We start from the raw sequence: 20,741 nt of genomic DNA, 5'->3' as shown, positions 1-20,741 counted from the left end.
TAACTAGAATAATATTCTTGAAGACGTATATATCTAGCAAAAACTAGTTTGGTTATAAAATCAAAGATGAGATATGACTAAACTAGGTGACATAAACCATATTGGATTTGGTAGTTCTATTTTTAGTTTGTTAAGGAACCTTCATACTGTTCTCCACAGTGGCTGTATCAATTTACATTTCCACCAACAGTGTAAGAGCGTTCCCTTTTCTCCACACCCTCTCCAGCATTCATTGTTTGTAGATTTTCTGATGATGGCCATTCTGACTGGTGTGAGGTGATAACTCATTGTAGTTTGGATTTGCATTTCTCCAATAATTAGTGATGTTGAGCATCCTTTCATGTGCTTCTTGGCCATCTGTATGTCTTCTATGGAGAAATGTCTATTTAGGTCTTCTGCCCATTTTGGGATTGGGTTGTTTGTTTTCTTGATATTGAGCTGCATGAGCTGTCTGTATATTTTGGAGATTAATCCCTTGTCAGTTGCTTTGCATATGACCCAGCAATCCCACTCAGAGAAAATCCAAGAAAACAATATACCTGAAAAAAACATAATTCAAAAAGATACATCCACCCCAATGTTCACTGCAGCACTATTTACAATAGCCAGGACATGGAAGCAACCTAAATGTCCATCAACAGCAGAATGGATAAAGAAGATGTGGTACATATATATAATGGAATATAACTCAGTCATAAAAAGGAACAAAATTGTGCCAATGGCAGAGACGTGGATGGACCTAGAGACTGTCATACAGAGTGAAGTAAGTCAGAAAGAGAAAAACAAATATCATATGATATCGCTTATATGTGGGATCTAGAAAAATTATATAGATGAACTTATCTGCAAAGCAGAAATACAGACACAGACGTAGAGAACAAACGTACGGATACCAAGGGGGAAAGGAGGTGGGATGAACTGGGAGATTGGGATTGACATATATACACTACTATATATAAAATAGGTAACTAATGAGAACCTATTGTATAGCACAGTGAACTCTACTCAATGCTCTGTGGTGACCTATGGGAAGAAAATCCAATAAAAAAGGGGATATATGTATACATATAGCTGATTCACTTTGCTGTACAGCAGAAACTAACACAACATTGTAAAGCAACTATACTCCAATAAAAATTAAAAAAAAACATATTGGATTTGAACTTCACTCTTCAACAAAACCTATCTTAAGTTTTTAAAGGAATTTAATTGCTGTCATCACTTTTAATATGTAAATATTTTCTATTCAAATGCATTGAAATACTGTATTATGGAGAAAAAAATTTTGTTAGATTTTTAGTTAATTTATAAAAATAGACTATACAAGATTTTAAAATTCTATTATATAAGAATAAAAGAGCATTCTTTCAGGACACAGAAATTAAAATTCTTTTGACAGGAAAATCCCCAATGCCAAGTGACCATAAAATTCATTTATGCATAATTTTACTATTACTGGTCAAGAACAATCAAAAAATAAGCTACTCTTCTATTTTTCCAAAGATATTTTTACAGATTAACCATAGGAGAAAGGTCCATTCTTTTTCATTTTGGATTTATGATTTAAGAACCTGACACTTTTGAAAAATGTCTTATTACTGCTTTCGGCATGCTCTGTTTCTATTCTGTTTCCAAAATCATTAAATCATATTTATGAAGTGACCATACACGTCATTAGCAATTTTGATAACTGCTTTTCTCCTGCCTTACGTCATTAGTGGACTGAACATTTTAAAATGAAATAAAACATTTTATGCATCACAGAGTAAGAAATGGACTGGATCAAGGAGCACGGTTCTTGGTGTACTCTGCTATTGCCTGGGTCTAATTCCCATTTCCAGAACTTTGTTTAACTTTTGATCCTTTCCTGAAATGACCTGGTCCTCTTTTCCCTATCAAATCTTAACTTCACCACTTTCTAAGACCCAGTTGAAAATCCTATCTTTTTGACTACTTCAACCATCATCAATTACCACTTTCGCACCCCTGACTTCAGACACTCAGAGCTATATCATATACTATAATACTTACTCATATAAGGTTTTGAATTGATTGATTTTGTTTTAGTTATATTAATGTCATTTCACTAACAAAGTGGGGATTCCAGTAGGCAAGGATTATGCCTTATATATCTTTTTGAATTCCTTACTCCTGAACACCTCCCTGAATCTTCAAGCTCAAACACTTAACATCTATTCTGTCACAGTTTGAAGCACCCAGTAAATGCTCACTAACAGCTTAAGAGATTGAGTACAAATGAACCAGGTGTTTTTGTTTATTTCTTTTGTTTGTTTTTAATCTGTTTGTTTTACCAATCACTCAATCTCACTGAAGTGATTTTTTTTTTTTTTTTTTTTTGGCCACTCCACAAGGCTTGAGGGATCTTAGTTCAGCAGCCAGGGATTGAACTTGGGCCCTCACAGTGAAAAGTGCTGAGTCCTAACCACTGGGCCGCCAGGGAATTCCCATGCAGTGAATTTTTTTCTTACAATTTTATATAGTTTTGAAAGTAACATTAAAATTGTAGCATTGTAATTTTAAAAAGGGATATTCAAAACCCAGAATATTTTCACAAATGTCTCCTTAATTCAATATCAGGCTCACTAATCAGTTTCATTTGCCTTCCTTAAAGATAGGTTAGATTAACTTCACCAACAGTCATTTTTTTTTTTTCTTAGCATCAAGTCTCCTGGCTTCACACGTGAGGATTTACAAGGACCAATCTAGGACAACCTTCACCCATGGTATGCATTGTTTGTTCACAACACAGACACATACGTATGTGAATACCCACACCTATCAGATCACAGTTACCTGTTCTTCAAGAATGTGTTTGGTAGGCCTCAGACAAAAAATAGCCTCAACCACTTGAAATCACTTGATGACTACAATCTTAACTGAGGTTTTCAATTTTTTGGCTACTTGGAAATCATATTCCATTAAAATATAAATACCCCTCAAAGAGATGATTTTTTTTTTAACCTGCTAACACATAAGTACTTCAGACCTTTCTCAGCGCAGAATAACTCATAATGGCCACAGTCAGGAGGGAGGGCTGCTTTGGAAAAAAAGACATTAAACAGGATTCACAGTCTAAATTGCTGGGGAAATCAGACTAATCTGACTCCTGAGTGGATGGAGGAAAAACAAGCAGGGACAGAATTGAGGAGAAATTTGGCTAAAAGTGGATATAAGAGAAACTGAAAATCAGGTAAACTGTTTCTCAGCTATAGAATAGGTGCCGAGGACAGAGAGGGGAAGAAAGAAGTTAAATTATAAGCATATTTTGGGAGAGTTTTATTTCTCTTGGTGAGTATAAAAGTATAAAGACATATTTCAATATTTTATGACTATGTTTCATGTTCTAAACATGCAAATAAATACATAAAAATTTCTTAGGCAGTTGTCTAATGAATGTTTTAAAGAGTAAAGTTAATTATCTTACAACTTAAAGTAATTGGTGTCTGATCAAAACAGCTACGTTAGCATTGCATTCAACTGTTTGCTTGAAAAAAATTCATTCCTTTTAATTGTCTGTCACCTAACTGAACCCAAGGCATTTTGAAACAAAATATGTTTGTATCCTTCATATAGATTTAAAAATTAAAATGAGATTAAATGAGAAACATAGGACTGGGAAGTGCCTCCAGAGGTCATTTAGCCCATTTCTGCCTCTGGCAAGCGTCACCTAAATCATTTCAAACATACGGCTCACTACCTTGTGCCATCCTCGTTAAGCAACCTAGCTCTTGGCTGCTCGCATTAACAATGTGTGTTCCTACAAACTGGCTTAATCATTCTGCCTGGTTTAGTTACTCAAGACTGTCAGATAATCCGTCTAACTCAGTAAAATATCCCTCAGTCAAATCAGTCAAACTGCATATATGTTTATCTGACTTAGCTCATTTTTTTATTTATTTCACTGGTAAAGACAATTAAAACACTCAAACAAGTGTAGGTGTGAAGAGATAACCTATAAATCAGGTTCTTCCTTAATCTCACTAAATTGTTCCTGAACTGATTTTAATCAAATTTTACTATATTCCTTTTCCTAATGGTCTTAAATGTGTCCTTCTTCCCTGCTCTTTCTTTAGGCAAAGTAAACCGAAGAGTCAAAGAATAATAAGCCAACAAAAATTTATGAGAAAATCCAAGGAGAGATTTGGTCTATTTTTTTTTTTTCTAAATCAACACATATTCAAAAGAACAATACTGAATGATGGAGGTATGCAGCTAAATAACACACGTCAAAATGTTTGCTACTTCTTTACATCTTAGTGGTTCTTTCAAGAAATAAGAATTTCATACTTGTCTTTGCCTTTTCACATCTTGTGAAAGCAATGAAAAAAAGTTTAAAATTTGTCTATTTTTTTAAATAGCATATCTCCCTTAAAATATAATTTAAACATGTAAGACTTGCATTATTCTCTCTTCTTTAGACTAAGATCAGATTTTAGATATTACTCAGAGCCTGAAACCTTAAGATCATAAAATACTTGGAGTTTACTTGACCCAAATGTTTATAAGGGAAGCAGAGGAACATCGTTTAAAATTACACCATCTAGATAAATGCAGAATCACTATAGTACTGTTTTAGAACTGTATAAAACATTTGATTATTATTGATAATATTGAAGCTGGTTTCTAAAATACTGAATTACAATAACCAGCATATGAGATGGTCATTTCTCCAATTAAAGATTCCAACCAGAAAAAAAAAAAATTGTTCTTTCTTTGTATTGTCAATAAATATTCCACAATATGGAATCATTGAAGTAGCTTATGTTCAAAAATATCAAAATAAATAAATTTGACAACCTGAATATCAGTCTTACACCTGTTAATTTTTTTAAAAAACAGGATGTAAAAATATTCAATACTCAATCTGTTACTATTTTGTTAAATTAATGCCATGCAACTCCAAAGGAGAAGGACATTTAAGTGACTCCAACTTGTGATAATACCATGAGTTTCAGGGCTGTAGCCAGTATTGTAAAATAGAACAAATAATAATGCAAAGGCAGATACAAATTATTCTCAGAGGCATGAGTGATCTTCGAGGTGAAATACAAAAATGATGTTACAAATACAAATAATGTGGCTGAGAGCTCCTAATGTTCTGATATATGGCAATATGTTCTCACACTCATTAAAGTCTAATTTTAGCTCATCGACAGTTAACAACCTCACAAAATAAGACATTGCATTTCAATGTTATGATATTCTTTAGTGATATACCCTTGTGATATCTCAGAGACACTACAAAGAAAAATCTTCAAATCTGACTTTACCATGTCCCCCCACAGTTCTAGAAGTCCCTGTCTTGGTGAAAAGAGCCACAATAAAAGCAGTTTGTCAGGTCAGAGATGAGCAGCCATGCATCATGTCAAACCCCAATCCTGTCAATTCTTCTTTGCAAATATCTCTCTGCTCTCTTGCATGTTCTCTCTCTCTCTCTCTCTCTCTCTCTCTCTCTCTCTCACTTTCCACCCCTCCTCACTGTTTCAACTCTAGTCTAAACTATTACATTAGCCTGCACTATAACACCCTCCTGAACGATCAGCATGAACATTTCGCCCTCTACCTTTCTTTCTTCTCTTCTTTGAAGCCAGAATGCTTTCTGTAACTTGAAAAGCTAATGGTGTCACTCTCCTACATAAACTTTTCCAAAGTCTTCTCATTGTTTTAGTGAACAGGACCTTTATCACAAAGACAATTTACCTTCTGCCTACCTCTTCAGTTTCATCTAGTGCCACTTTTTCCCTTGTTGAATAGGTTTGAATCATATTTTGTCTAGCTGCCTCTTTTACCTACAAGTGTTTTGTTCTGTTTTACTTAGATCCTTCAGATCTCAGCTTAAGCGCTATTCTTTTAGGTAACCTTCCCTCACGACTTCTCTGACTAGGTGAATGTTATCTGATAGTCTCCCATACGCTCATACTTGCAATGTGTTCATTGTCTTCCCTGTTACAACATAAGCTACATGAGGATAGAGATTCAATGCCTGTCACTGTTCCTCACATATGGGTTGTTATTTAATGCATGTTAAGTGTTAAGTGAGAGCTGAAGATATATAAACAGATTATTTTCCATATATGTTGCTCAATTCATGATATTGTGGCTATTCTCTGATTATTTTTTCCTTCCCCCTTTAACCTGATTATTTTATTTGAAATTACTAGTGACTTCTAATTCACAATTCCTAGAATCAGTTGAGTAATGATTGTTCTCTTTTATTCCCCAGTATATCCAGATCTCTACTCCTGTCATGGCTTTTGCTAATCCTCCACACTCTTAACTATTCCTAGTGTCATTTTATTTCAAGATTTCTGTCAATCTCTTTTCTTCATTATTGCAAATAAAAATTGTAAAATTCTCCAAACCCCCTGCATATCTTCAAGCTATTATCTTTTTTCTTTCCATTCTTGAAATACTTGCAAGTTTACTTCTCAAGAGTGGCATATCAGGCTCAATAATAAGAATCTCCAATGTTCCAATTTATAAACAAGTTTATATTCCATGAAGTACCTAGTGTAGTGCACTAAATATGTTATAGACACATGATATATATACTACAAAATATTAAGAAAAATAAGTGTGCCTTACTGTAATCCAGTTGGAAGAAAACAGTTTCTTCTCTCATTGTAAGTCTTTCACCCTGAATATCCAAGTATTTTCTATTATGGTGCAAAAGTTCACATTGATTTGTTTACAATATCCCTAAGTGATTAGATCAGATGCAATTTCTAACCCTCATACTATACCTGCTACACTAAAATTTGACATTGTCAGGTTAAAAATATTACTTGATAAGAACCAAAGATGTAAACCAATTATATTGTAAGATCATCTTTATTGCTAGTAAAACTATTTTAGTTATAATATTATTCATCATATTGGAATATGTCTTCGTAAGACTAATGAAAGCATTCTTTTTTGGGAGTAAAGTCTATACAGACACAAATAATAAAATATTCAGAGGAATAACTACTTCCTAAGTGGGAATTCTTGAATGTTATTCTTTTTCAGCCATTTATAGCTATGTATTGTAAAAAGTCTTATTTATTGAACTAGAAAGATTTTTAAATTTCAAATATATGATTATTATTATTATCCAGAGACAAAATGGAGATTCATTTAAATGGTGTAACTTACTTGTATAGGTTCTACCCTTTAAAAACCTGGGGCCTATGGTACTTAAGGGTATTTAAGTCAAGTTAAATTTTGAAGATTATTCACACAGCCATCTGTTCCTTTACAATGTATGTTGCAAACCACAGGGTCAATGTTAACCAATTAAAATTTAGACACTTAAACCTGTGAAAAGAATCTCATGAACCAATTTCATATCTTAATGATAAAAAAATTTTATCTTAAGATATTTTGGATAAAGTATATCATATTTTTATCAATATAATCTAATTCATAGTTGAATAATGTTTCAGAAATTAAGAAACCAAACCTGGTTACATTCATTCTGAACGCATTTTCAGAATTCTATTAAAAAATATATGTAGGCTCAGTAATGTACAAAATATCCAAACACATCTGAATTAGGTTTATTTGGCTAACTACAAGTTTCCTTAAATTTCACTGCCCTTCCTTAAGGATCAGAACATTGATCAGTATAGGACTAAATGCATTTTTTAAAAATTAAGTTAAAATATACCACTGTATAATTACCAATTTACCAGTAAGTATATAATTTCACTAGTAAATGTAGCTCCAGTTAACAAAGGTCTAAGGAAGTGATTCTCAAACTTTAGACTACAAAAGAATCATGCAGAAGAATTATTATAATACAGATTGCTGAGTCTTACCCCCATTTTCTGATTCTGTAGGTCTGTTCAATAATTTGCATTTCTAACTTATTCCCCTAAATGATGCTTTATCCATTGAGAACCACTGGTTTAAGGAATCTTCTTATTTTTCTGCACTGCAAATGAGTTTTGACTATATTTTTTTTAAATTAAAAGCATACTGAGAAACAGAAAAATTTACAACCTACTTGTAGGTATATGTGTTCTTTTTCATTTCCTTCGTGCCATAATTCTAAGTACCCCTAACATTCAGTCTTTAAAATCAAGACAGACTAGCTGTGTGAGGCATTATCCTAAATTGAAATAGAACTTTGTTAATCCTTCAAATTAATTTGTGCACTGAGGGCAATAATTCCTGGATTTCATAATTATTTATTTCAATTCTCTTTCCTCTAAATATTGTAATCATACTACTATTGCATATATGTGGAGATTATATTTCAGTCTGTGTTTATTTTATGTTGCTTTCCATATATGTTTTTCCATTTTAACATTTTTTTTTCAGAATTACTTGATGAAATCTGTTGGACAAATGGTGAAAGATATAGGAAAAGAGAACAAATAGGAAAAAAATAGAACAATAATACTTTTGGTCTTAAGCCTTTTCTTATCTTTCATGGTCTTATCATAGACAGAGGCCACATCTTTTAGAGAAGGATTCATACTGGGATACTCAGGAGGTCTCTCAGGAACCATATACTATCCTCGTTAGTAGAGTGGCTTTATTTGTATTCCCAGCTAGTCCACCTGATATCTGAAAATTTTTCACAGTTACGCTGTAGACAGATCAATAGCATGATTTGATATCCATGGGGAGGAGGGGGACACCCTCTGATAGTTTCTATTTTTAAACAACTAAAGTTGTTTTGTATTCCCTAAACCATATTGATCCATGAAACAAATGATAGTTTTACTAAAGCTCCCTTTTGTAAACTCTGTCACCGAGGAAACCTTGAAAAATTACAATTAATGGCAGGGAAAATGTTGGAAATCTATCTTACCATGTAACTTTACTGCCAGCTCCTGCTATGTACAAAATAAAGCAAGACCCACATGTTTTTCTCCCTGGGTTTGGATATGGCTGGACTGATGCAGTGGCAACGAAGATGGCTTATATTTATACCTCCAGGGTGCTTTAATGCCCTCCCAACTAATCTGCCATCTTGTCCATTATGAGTATGAGCTGTAACGGCTGAACTGGCATTGTCACCATTTATCCATTTCAGCAGAAATTTTAAAAGGTGGTTGTCACTACATAGGCTCAAGTGATGCCATCTGCTTTCCCATTTGGGGAAACGCAAATAAAAATGGTGGGGGAGATGTCTGGTATTTAATTAGAGGTGGACTATCTGTTTCCCCAATCTTCTCTATCTTGACACCTGCTGGGTCATACACAGAATACTAACAAGAGTCATAAAATGGTTCAGGAGCTCTGGTGAGAGAAATACTAAAATCAGGTTGGCCTTTGAGCATAACAAATGCACATTTCCTTATTACATTAAACCACATAGAAAAGTTTTCATCCATGTGAAATGCATTGACCTCTTAGAACACTACAATTGTAGTTCTTAAGGAAGTATTGTTATTACATATTAGTGAATCTAGATTTCTAGGCATATATATTTCTGAAACTATATAATAAAATTCATGTTTAAAATGGAATTTAATAATTGTCATAAATATTAAATGTCTTACTTTTACCTACCAATAAAATCTCTTACCTATGGATATGTGTAATTCTTTGTCTATAATACTAAAAGATATGTAATTACTATTACAACTTCAAGGGGCCCACAATGTTTACAGTGGGCCCTTTAGACTTTGTTGAGTGTGTAGTTTATCCAACTACTAGAGATATTTTTTCCTTACAATTCTAGATCTATACCACTGTTTTGACTATGGCACAAATGTAATGCACATTTCAATAAAACAGTACAGCTGGGAATTAACAGGCTAATAAAAAGGACTTTAAAGGTGCATTAAATTAGAATTTAAGATGTCTCCTGCATCTGCAGCACAAATGCTAACAAAATATAAATCTGTTATTAACTTTTTATAGTCATGCAAAGCAATAAAAGCTAAAAAATGTTGAAGATTTATCAGCACATATCTATAAGATGAACAGAATATAACACAGAATTGCTAAATTCTGAACAATTTAAAAGAACAAAGTTAAATTATGAAACATATGTGTTAGGAAGAGGAAAAAAAATTTAGGGAAGAGGTGAAGAGAAATAATGTATATATATATATACACTTTGTTTCCTTTCAAAACTAATGTTTTATTTTGGCCTACAAGGCAGTCCAAGATTTATCTTTAATGAACACAAAAGCCAAGAAACTATTTTCTGTCCTTTAAATGACTGTAGCATTAAACTAGGATATTCTGTTCCAGGGACAATACATGTGTCACATGTCACTGTTTGCAACAATATACCATTTGTGTCAAATATGTGCTGACAATACAACCTGGCGCTTTCTCATTAGGATCATACAACCTGTTAGCTGTTGCTTAATAATACATTAACCTATTGAGAATGTTCATTGTTTAAGTCATAATTGCACAGATCTAATTGTTACATGCGGCTGGGAAATTAAAATGATGATCCTCTGAGACAGCTCTGTTCAAAATTAATGTAATAATTAAAGAAAAAAAAAATTTAATTATATTCTTGCTGGCATATCTGAAGGCTTTTAATGCCTTCATAGTCAGATTTTAAAAGAAAAGTGATGCTTCTCAAAAAGAATTATCAAAATGGTGTACTTCCATCTATTTAGCTATATGGAAAGGAAAATGTTTAGGGTTTTAGGGGTATAAAGACTCTAAATTATTAATATGAAAAAATAAATAAAAACTGTTTATATTTCACTTACAGAAGCCATATTTATGAAAATGCATTAAAAATTTAATACAGAAAGTTCAGAGATTGCCCACACACTATTTTGAGAAGCTGAAATATTGCAGCATGTTACATTGCAGTAAAATCCTAATAAATTTTTTAAATTTTATATAGTGTAAGAAAATGACTGCATAAAATTCACCGTTAACTGTAACAAGTATTATTTCATTGTAGGTATTACCAGAGTCCTCACTTGTCGGAATATATTATAAATTTGGTAATATAAGTTTGTTTTTTCCCATCCCTTAAAAATACCAGTTTGTCAGTATTTTAAAGGATTTTGAATACCAATAGTTATCACTTGTAAGTTGTCTTGGACAGCTGACCATTGCTAAAGGTGCCACATTCTAAGAAAAACAAAAAAAAATTCTCAGATTCAGAAAAAAGCCTTGAAAAATATTTACTTCTTAGACTGCTATTAATAGTTTGCCACATAACAAATCAGTAGAAGTCCTACTTTTCTTACATATTTTTAAATAAGGCTATTTTTAATATTAAATTAATTAAATGAAACATTGCTTTTAAAAAGATACTTGTGGTTCTCATAAAATAATTTTAGGCTTCCTAATTTAGCAAAAAATATAAGTGGTTATAGTAGATAACAGAAATTCTCTAAGGCATAATTTTTGATATGATACAAGCATAATTCATAAGTTCCTTATTGTTTTCATGAACATTATCTTTCTAAAATAAAAATAAACAAATGCATGCTTAACATTCTCCATATCTCACCTGTAAAAATCATATTTAAAAAGTGTATTTCAGGGCTTCCCTGGTGGCGCAGTGGTTGAGAGTCCGCCTGCTGATGCAGGGAACACGGGTTCGTGCCCCGGATCGGGAAGATCCCACATGACGCGGAGCGGCTGGGCCCGTGAGCCATGGCCGCTGAGCCTGCGCGTCTGGAGCCTGTGCTCCGCAACGGGAGAGGTCCCAACAGTGAGACGCCCGCGTACCGCCAAAAAAAAAAAAAAAGTGTATTTCAAGAGCTCATTTCAGAAATGTTTACATCCCATCTTGTAAGTAACCCAGGAAACAAACTGACCAGAACTAAGGAATTGAATATGCCTGATTCCCTCTAGTCACAGTGTTCATTCTTTTATGGCACAACTGAGAAGTAAGGGTAGGGCAAGAAAATGGAAAGTTTTTTTTTTTTTTAATTGTAAGATAATCAATCATGCATAACCAGAAATATGCATTCAAAAATAAAATTATTTTGATAGAAGTCAACTTTTAAAAGGTGACTTCTTAATATAAGCAATTTTAATACAGTAGTTTGTAATAATTTGGCCTGAAAAATTTAAATGATGCAATACAATTTTACATTGTATGTAAGGAAAGAAGCAGAAATCTCATAAAAGCACTAATCCTTAGGTAATAGTACTTGTTTACTGATCTGCCAAATTTTACATCAGTTCAAGTGACTCCTTTGACCATATCTTAAATGAAATAGTGTGGTTTCTAACTTCAAGTTCTTACAAGTGCCCAAATTAATAATCATAACAGCTAAGTTAAGGGCTGAATATGTGCAAAGTATTTTATTTAGTGTTTTCTGTATAGAAATGCACAATCCCTCACGCCAGTTCCTTAGAGCCAGATATGTTTAGGATTTTAGGTAATTCAAGTGCATGTACCATTTTATGTCATGCCCCATCTGGGTTGAGCAGCACCCCATATTTAACGAGTTTAATAATTCACAGTAAAATATGAAAAGCCACAATGAGTGGGATCAATAAAGGCTAAAAATTGTCTCAAGTCAGTTTAGGTAAGGTTTTCTGCTAAATTAATTTTGGACCCAACTTAAAAAAAGAAAAAAAACTGTTAGTTTTAAAGCTTTATGGATTTCAGAATTTTGAATAAATGATCGTGGACCTTGGTCATCTCACACACCTATGAGAAAAGTAACCACACACCTATGAGAAAAGTAATGTCATTACTATTTTATATACAAGGAAACTGAGGTTTAACACTGCTAAATATCTCACCCAAAATTGTATAGCTAGATTCCACATATATGTGTTAGTATACGGTATTTGTTTTTCTCTTTCTGACTTAGGGGGTGGGATAGGGATTGTGGGAGGGAGAAGCAAGAGGGAGGAGATATGGGGATGTATGTATATGTATAGCTGATTCACTTTGTTATACAGCAAAAATTAACACACCATTGTAAAGCAATTATACTCCAATAAAGATGTTAAAAAAATTGTATGGCTAGTACCATAAACACAGAGCATTGATTTCAACCTAAGTTTTCTGTCTATAGGGCCTAGAAGTACTTAGAGAAATTGCCCATAATAAACCTGACAATTTCACAGATGCCACTGTGTCTTTATTCCAGATTTTGTATTGCTTTGTTTGTTTAAAACTATTTCTCTTTATAAAAAGCTGTTAGAAATTTATGTTTACTGGTCTCTGAAACTATACAGTTAAGTAGTGTTTTCTAAGGGTCTATAGAAAAGTGAGCACACTCTAAAATTCATATTCAGTTCTTTAAATTATAACTTGAAAATTTTTATTAAACTTGCAACTATAATAAGAGAATTTTAAGTGGGAAAATATACATTTGATGGATAAACTTTTTAATTTTTATTTTCACCTATTTAAGACAGGTGTTCTCAAGACTCAAACTATGAAGTTGCTCAATGGTTAAGACATTTGGTAAGAAGACTCTTATGATAGTTCAGCAAATAGACCCAAATCATAATAACATATGTTCTAACTTATAGAAGGAATACTCATAAAAGAATGCTTAATTTATAGAAAAAAAATCCCTTATTAAAAGGAAAAATTCCCATTTTACTACCGTGACTGATTGAAGATAGTACTATTACCTTTTCGAAAATGTTCTATTTTTTTAATAGGTAAGTTATTTTACTGTGTCAAAATATACATAACATAAAACTTAGCATTTTAATCATTTTTTTGGTGTACAGTTAAGTGGCGTTAAGCACATTTACATTGTTGTGAAATTGTCACCACCATCCATCTCCAGAAGTTTTCCAACTTCCCAAACTGACACTATGTATCAATTAAAAAACAACTCCCCATTCTTCCTGCCCCTCAGTCCCCTGCAACTACCATTCTATTTTCTGCCTCTGAATTTGACTATTCTAGGGACCTCATATGAGCAAATCATGTAATATTTGTCATTTTGTGACTGGCTTACTTCACTCAGCATAATGTCTTCAAGATTCATCTATGTTTTAGCATGTGTCAGAATTTGATTCCTTTTTAAGACTGAATAATATTCCATTGACTCCATATACCACATTTTGTTTATGCATTCATCCATCAATGTTCTTCTGGCAATTGTGAATAACGTTGCTATGAACATTAACGTAAAAATATCTGTTCAGATCCCTTATTTCAATTTCTTTGGGTATATACCCAGAAGTGGAATTGATAGATCACACAGTAATTCTATGTTTAATTTTTTGAGGAATCACCATACTGTTTTTCACAATGGCTAAAAACATTTTACATTCCTACCAGAAATTCACAAGAGTTCCAATTTCCCCACATTCTCACCAGCATGTGTTAGAAAAAAAATTTTTTTTGTATAATTTTACCTTACCCAGTGACCCCAAACTACTTACAGCTATTAACTCATTACTAATCACAAATAAGTATTTTAATTTTCTGTTTATTTTTCTACACATTGTTCTATTATTTTTTAACCTCTAGTATATTGCACAGTATATATTACATTAAAATTTGAATGAATGAATGAACCTCATTAGAGATTTAATATATATACTGACAGGCCTATGTAAGTTACCCAAATCCAAGAACATAATTATTTAATGAGATTTGACATGGGTACATAACAAACTTTGGATTCTCTCGTGCTTATAAGCCTTGTTCTTAGGGTCACAGAGGAGAGACCACCTAAATCAGACTACATAGCTTTCTTAAGCTACCTGCCAGTACATGCAGATAAGTTCTAAGACCATAAAGCATTATAGAGAGCCTGGCCTACCTTTTAAAACAAGCTTTATCTGAATTATCAGATATACTTCAGACTTGTAGGGTTCCTCAAGGCTGCTCATGAAAGTGCCAACCAGAAACTTCCAATTTTTAAATTATTAGGGATGAGCAATTAGCACTAACCAACTCAGATTTTCTTATACCAAAAAAATATGGAATATTTACTGATCTTCTGGTCCAAGAGACTCTAGGGACGGCCAAAAAACTGGTCAGAATTCACAGAATGCCAGTCTGAGCTATGTTCCTAGCATAGTCAGTCCAGTGAAATAAGAAAAAAATATTAGTTGACATCAGGACAGAGTCAAATAGTAATTCATGTAGTTAAACTATTTGCAGACATGTTAAGGTAATAGATGACTGGAAGTGAAGAATTTTTAACAAAACAAAAAGTTTATTAAAGATGCTCAGTTATCTGGACTTTCCTTGTTTAAAATTCTTCAGAAGGTCATGGTAGCTAATAATTATAGAACAATAATTTCACCACAGACACTGATGATGGTCTTAGTTTAACAAAGCCTCCTTTCTTCTACACTACACAAAATAGAAAAGATCTATTTAATTTCATACCATCTTGGGGAGATTAACCTGCACAGATACACTCAGTGGCAAATCAACCAATCTCTTTAAGGGACATAAGGGAAAAGGAATATGTAGACAAATAGGAAAAGTCATATATGTAAACTGCTAAAGTCTTCCCTAGTATTTGGTTCTAAATGTATCTTTAGAAGAGTTTGGAACATTGTCTGGCTTAAAAGTGTTTGCCTAATAAATATAATAATAGCGCTAATCAGACCACTGGCTATCAACTTTGCAATACTTGTAGGTCAAAAAGAATTTGTTGTTAGAAGCAAACAAATTCAAAATTAATTTTGAATTACTGATATGCTCTTCCAAAAAGAGAATAGTGCATTTCCTCTGCAGGAAGATCCAAAAAGAAATATGTTCACTTGAGCAATTGAGGGGTGCTAACTAATTATTATCATATGACTAATTAATTAGCATCGCACAAACCTACGATTCATGTTAAATATAGTCTGTTCCAGAGTGATTTTATAAACCTGGACCAAGGAATCAATCAGTCAGTAGGGTAGTATTTGTTTCTGAGTTTGAAAGTAGCACTTGTCAAATACATTTCCAGGAAGAATTTGCAAAAATGTCAACTCTTTTGAATTCAAGCTGGAAGGAAAACTAACAAAAATTCAGATGCTTACACATACGTTTCTCTTTTCTCAGAATTCATCAATTAGATATTGAGGAAGTTCATTTAAAATTTAATTATCCAAGTTTTCCTTCTTTTATAACTTACCCTTATGATTAATTACCCCATACTTGTTGATTATTTTCTCTCTTTCCTATGAACATATTAGCATGAAACCATAACGATGTTAAATTACCTTTAAAAACACATAAAAATCAGTGGAGCATGCTGTTTTCCTCTTTACATGAAATCTGCTCTAAATATATTACAATATTTTAACACATTTTAGGAGTGTTTATTTTAGCCCCAATTCTAACACAGCTTGGGCTTACTGAACATGTTAAGTGGAGCCTGTGCCTCTCTGTATGGCATTCTGGATTGTTGTAATAAGGTGTATCCAGGTTGGATTTTTTCATTATTGATTTAATCAATAAATATTTTCAGAAATGATGAGAAACATGTAAGACTTTTAACTAGCTAAAATTGGCTTTTTATTCCTAATATTTTTATAATAGTATTGCTTCATTCTGAAGATAACTATGTCAAAATATTTCCTTCATTAAAAAAGTAAATCAGAGTTTCCGAAGCACGTTCTATATTTTAAAATTCATCTAAAGGGAATGACACTGACACTATGCTAGAACAGCCTACAGTACCCCCCAATATTTTGGCTTGCTGTCCAGAAAGCAATGGTTTATTTGAGTGTCTGCCTCTTCTGTGAAACTCTCATGTGTACCATATGTTAACAATCATATAACCTTATTACACATTCCTATTATCTTTTTGTTTTGTTGACACTTATCATGTGTGAGTATGTTTGCATATGTGCGTTTATGTGTGTGTATGAGAGAAAGAAAGCGGAGGACTGAGAAGAGAAAGATCATGGGGAAAGACTCAACCTTATTCATCCTATTTTCTAGACAATGATAGCAACACTCAAGAAATGTTTGTCAAATGAATATTAATTTGGTTCCAAAGTTAGAATTGTACTATAAATTGCCTTTGAAATGTGGTAAACTCATTTAAACAAATACTTCATTATACCTCTCTTCATTTAAATGAGCATGTAATTTTATTTAAAATGGTGGTGCTTTTATCGGCGGTATTAATTTTCTTTGGTTTATCAAAAGTTCACATGTATCATTTCTACATTCATCCATTCATTGAGTCAATAAATATGTATTCAGGACCTGCTATATACTATGCTATATACTAAACACATACTAGGCACTGAGGATATATTTTGATACTGAAATATTTAAATATATGAATCAAGTTCATCTTAACAATACCATATAAATCAATGTAATAAGGTAATAGTAATAAGGCTAATTTCACTATAGGCTAGATCTATATCACAAATATGATTCTTAAACATGGAGCAGGCATATTTTTTAAAACAAGATGAATGATCAGTTAAGTAAAATATCAGTTAAAATTATTGGTTTTATGTAGACTAATTTCTGGTAAACTCTTTTTATGTATACCAGCTAATTATACTAATAATATTATATTAATAACAATAAAACACTAATTTTATATCAATTATTCACAGAAATTCATTTTATTTCATTATATAAATTATCTATATAAATAATTTTATATAAATTATTAACTGAGCATCTACCAATGTGCCAGACACAGAGGATACAAAAGTAAACAAGCAAGTCAGAAATCCCTGATCTTAAGAAGCTTACATCTAGGGAGATAGGTGAAAATAAAAGATAAATCCACACATTATACAGTATGATATAGTAATATATACTAAGGAGGAAAAATGAGAGAAGAGGAATATGGGTTGAAATTTTAAATAGGGTGGCATAGGGAAGGCCTCACTGGGAAAGTAGCATTTGAGTAAAAACCTAAAGCAAGAGGCAAATTATTTTTACAGGTGTGAGAGAGAAGCAGAATCCACACCAAGGGAGCAGCAAGTAAAGACCTTCAGGCAGAAACAAGGTTGGTTCATTCAAAAGTCAATGATTAGGCTGCTACAGCTGAAGGTGAGTGAAGGAGGAGGAAAGGCAATAAGAGAACTCAAAAACATAATGGAGTGTGGGTGTCATAGGAACTTGGAGACCTTTGCAAAGATTTTGACTTTGTGTATGAGATGGAAGGCACTAGGAAAGTTTTGAAAAGAGGAATGACATGATCTAAACAACTTTTAACAAACCACTCTGTTACTTTGGAAAATATGAAAACATTGTGCACATTTTGACATCACAGACCACATTGGCACCCATGAAAACAACACTCTAGTAATTAAAATCCTTCCTGAAATCTCATAGCCTAAACACGTTATTAATTCAATCTAGTCTCCGTCCACTTCATAACTGTTTGGAAGAAGGTAATAAATCACTCATGAACCAGCTGGATATTTCTGAACTTTATATGTCACTCAGGTCACAGAAAGATATCATTATCTTAATCTCCAATCCTGCCTACTATCAGGAAATGGAAAAACTAGTTTGGGGAAAGTAAGAAATTCTTTCTAAATAAATGACCAGTGAAATTCAAAAGGCCAGTCACGTTATTGAAAGATTATTTGTTTTATTATTCATCCTTTTGGATAGTTAAATATTATCTGATTTATCCAAGGTTAGCCAAACATAAATCTCTAAAATGATAATGATTATCAACAGAAAACGTCAAGTTTTAATGTTTTAAAACTTGCATAAATTAAGCAATCTATAAAATCTATTCAGATCTATTTTTTTTCTATTTTTACAAAATAAGTTAGTAACTGATTTTACAAACAATGATATCTCATCTTTGGAGTATTTTGCCTTCTAATTACTAAGGATTCTATTACTGGTAAAGTAAATTACTTTTTTACATTAATAATTAGAAATTGTCCTCCAAATGAAGCAAAAGACTCTATCATTTTTTTCTTTCTAATTTTTTTTTTTTTTTTTTACAAAATGTTAACTGTTTTGTTTCTAAACCAAATATATGATTTTTCCATTTGGCTGTGCTTGGGTAAAGAAATGTGAATCAAAGTCTCCCTTGACTATAAGTATCTATGATTGGCTTCCAGAGGTAACATCAGCAACCAATGGTTACACAATTCTAAAACTTTCTGTCTCTCCCAGAATATCATTTATTTGTAAAATTTTACACAAATCAGGTCTCCATATTTGTATTTCTACCTTTATTTCTAGCCAAAGCAGAAAAAAAACTATAGGTTTTTGAAATTTCTTTCTCAGTCAACAACAGGAAATCACTTTTTAATGCAAATATAAATTATTTTAAGCAAGTTCTAATTTTAAATTATCATTTTTTATCTTGTTAGTTAAAACTGTGCCATTTACCTTCTGAATTCAAAAAAATCCTCAAATGTTGAAATTTAAACCAATGCCTGCAGACTAACTCCATTCAGTTATCAAATACCATAGTTTTTATTTGTCATAAGCCTCATTATATGTCAGTAATAACAAATGGCATTGTCTTCTCTTATTAAAAAAAAACAATTTGATAGCAACATGAATCAAAAAGTTAGAATAGACATTTATTCATAAGACATCAATAACCACTTTTTAAAATCAAAATATGTGGTTAGAATTTTTTTGAAACTGAGTTGGTTATATAACATTTTAATCTGATGTCAAATGCCATTGTTAAAGAGTTTCATGAATACTACTCCTAAAGCCCAAAAGAAAGACTGTTCTAACTTCTTCAAGACTCCTAATGTATGGGAGAGAATTTCCTCTTGTGAGTTCCTACCATACCCATGATAATTTTATTCATATTTTTATAATCAGTGGTTCTGACTTCTCATAAGTTTGTTGGTTACAGCACTGAACTAATGATTTGTAAATTCATTTATTTTTCATATGGTCCTGTTTCCACAGACCCATTTTACGGTAACAGGCTGTCAATGTAACCCTGGCCAGTTATTGCACAGCTATCGTATATACCACTGCAACCCCAGCACCTAGCACAGGATCTGACACAAGCCAGGGAGAAAGGTAATTGGCGGTAGTCAAATAATGCTTAAGAGAGGGATACCACTAAAGTCAAAGTGTCTGGGTTCACATCCTAGGATTGCCCTTCTGACTCTGTGTCCTTAAGCAAATTACTTAGATACAGTTATAAAATGGTTTTATGTTTGTAATTATTGAACGGGATTAAATGAGGCACTACATGTATTTGGCAGTGAACTTTTTATGTTATACATTAAATATTAAAAAGGAAACAAATAGCTGATGATGGCTTATACCTAATGCCACATACTTTCACCCACATGCATGATGAACTATCTCTATGTTCTGTTCTTGAAAGTTCTTTTATTACAGTTTTAAGGTATCATAAGTAGCATGATCATGCATACTATGGTTTGCAATTCACCATCCTTTTTTTTCTGACAAGTACTGAAAAAAACTCTTTAATAAGGTTTTCATAAGTACAATTAAGTACAGTGATATTTATAAATGCCTATTCTGCAAGAGTTTCTAAAATGGAATTGGGTATAAACATATTCTAGAAAAGTAATCTCTTCAAATTCTTTCATTCTCTTCCTATTAAAATGATCAGTGATGGTATAATAAAACTTTTGTCAAGAATAAAAGATTGCCATAAAAATCCTTGTGATAAGAGCTAGAATAAGAGAAATGTAGCCGATTCAGTCACATTAAAGAGATAAAAGACAGTGGAGTCAATTTGAACAATGATAGTAGATCATGATTTATATTAAAAAGACTTTTTCAATTAATGGAATAATCTGTTTGTTTTCCAGTGAACAATGCTATGTACTTGAAACAGTAGCATCTGTTCTCATATGATAATATATGAAAGAAGGGAAATTAATTTGTCTTTAACCATGTGCTATAAAACATATTAGTT

The 20,741-nt window shown here is 32.4% G+C and overlaps 1 protein-coding gene and 1 pseudogene across 1 annotated transcript in view; one reads left to right on the top strand and one right to left on the bottom strand.

Moving 5' to 3' along the window:
- The window catches only part of ERBB4 (erb-b2 receptor tyrosine kinase 4), a 1,108,236-nt gene that overhangs the window by 729,889 nt on the left and 357,606 nt on the right, over window positions 1-20,741 (bottom strand). The window lies entirely within an intron of this gene.
- LOC132428721 (NAD-dependent protein deacetylase sirtuin-7-like) overlaps window positions 1-20,741 on the top strand; it is a 53,949-nt pseudogene that overhangs the window by 27,592 nt on the left and 5,616 nt on the right.

Source organism: Delphinus delphis, chromosome 7 (assembly GCF_949987515.2).
Source record: "Delphinus delphis chromosome 7, mDelDel1.2, whole genome shotgun sequence".
Classification (NCBI taxonomy): Eukaryota; Metazoa; Chordata; class Mammalia; order Artiodactyla; family Delphinidae; genus Delphinus; species Delphinus delphis.
This window is presented reverse-complemented; position numbering and strand designations above follow the sequence as displayed.